We start from the raw sequence: 1,565 nt of genomic DNA, 5'->3' as shown, positions 1-1,565 counted from the left end.
AGCACTACATTAGACATGTCAAATGTTAGCTCTTCAACTGTGAAGTTAGAAATAACAACATATGATTTGTGTCCAATGCTCAGCGTTAAGAGGCATGCACTTTTTACATTAGATGTAATATTTTGATTCATATTCTGTTTTGTGTTTATTCCTATGAAGTGTGTGTGAGTGTTTGTCTACTGTTTCATTTCACCCGCCCAGGGCCTACATATGGAAATGAGCTAAATCTGATACAAAGCATATTTTCTATTTTTTGAGATTAATGTATTTTTAGACCCCTGAATGTAAAAAACTCAACTAAATCCAACCACCAACACAAATAGTTATGCTGTACTGTATATTATGTTGTACTTGCTTTTTCCTTTAGAAACCATATCTTTATTTAGCATACATTTGACCTTTTATTTCATGTCATTGTGTGTAAATTATATTCCGTAAAGTTATTCATTTAAGAGATAAGGCACCAGGACCACACTCCGTCTGCACTTCACAATACAGCTTAAGTCAATGTTATGGTAACATTTTAGCGTCACGATGAACACACGATGTTTGTAAAGCAAAGATCAGCAGTCCTACCTGTAGTAGTCAGCTCGGTGCTGTCTTCAAACATACAATGCAAAGTTCTGTCAGCTGTGAATGTGCTTTGTTGTCGTCGTTTCAGAGAATATGTGTACTAAAGCAGGAAGCCAGAGACCTTTAAGCAGCAAACGTTGGAGCAAATAACCCTCTTGACTCGTTACGTCATCACGTTTTTCTGACGGCGGAAAAAAACAACAGAACAAGCATAAACACGATAAACTTTAAACAGCTGTTTATCTAAATGACCAATTATAAAAGAAAGAACTAGTGCTTACCCCGGTGTGATATGACATATATAAGATATATCCCGTTCACTGTTGAAATTAATGTGTCATGTATTTGCGATAATGCATAGCAACGGACCGTTGCTAGCTAACGTTAGTTACACACGGGCCTTAGTGCAGACGGGTCCTCGGTGATAGCAACGATAACGTAAATACAAACGGGTATAAAAGTGTTCAATTCATTTTTAAAGTTATATTTAAACATGTAATGTCCGTGAAAACTCACGTTCCTAGTTATTAGCGTTGGATGTTCTGACAACTTCCACAGCTCCGCAGTCTTCTTCTTCTTTTTCTTCTTCTTCTTCGGTTTTATTGCGGGTAGCAACCAGCGTTCAGCCGCATGACCGCCACCTACTGTGTTGGAGTGTGGACCAGAATTGTCTGTCCCTTAAAAAACTAAATAGTCTCCTAACCCAGACTCCGTTCTTTCACTCCAAGCTGATTTCTCTTTTTGGTGTTTCTCATTCTCGACAGTGAAAAATTACCTGCTCAGCTGATTCCTCTACTGTCTACTCGACAGTTCTCATATAATCCTGACGGATGTTTCTTTATTAAGTGCAGTGTTTTATTAAGTCCGGTATGTCCTACTCTCAGCCTTGTTCAAATGCTCTCCTCTTTAGCAGTCCTCACTGTTCCTACTTCTCGCTGAAATGCATAAAGTTGTAGACCTGTCTTTCCTTTATCCCAAATGTGAGGCCACTC

At 38.5% G+C, this 1,565-nt stretch overlaps 1 protein-coding gene across 7 annotated transcripts in view; it reads right to left on the bottom strand.

Moving 5' to 3' along the window:
• Positions 1-1,215, bottom strand: part of dedd1 (death effector domain-containing 1) — a 19,283-nt gene extending 18,068 nt beyond the window's left edge. For 5 of the 7 annotated variants that reach the window (XR_003833715.1, XR_003833716.1, XR_003833717.1 and 2 more), the window contains exons 1-2: positions 855-1,175; positions 577-754 (exon numbers count right to left, since the gene is read on the bottom strand). The gene's annotated coding sequence lies outside the window, so the exon portion shown is untranslated. Of the gene's footprint in view, positions 1-576; positions 755-854 lie in introns of all 7 variants that reach the window. The other 2 variants (XM_029451725.1, XM_029451727.1) reach the window with 2 other exon arrangements.
• Positions 1,216-1,565: the final 350 nt, after the last annotated feature.

Source organism: Cottoperca gobio, chromosome 16 (assembly GCF_900634415.1).
Source record: "Cottoperca gobio chromosome 16, fCotGob3.1, whole genome shotgun sequence".
NCBI classification, from domain to species: domain Eukaryota; kingdom Metazoa; phylum Chordata; class Actinopteri; order Perciformes; family Bovichtidae; genus Cottoperca; species Cottoperca gobio.
Note: the sequence above shows the minus strand (reverse complement) of the source record. Positions and strands in the feature narration are given on the sequence as shown.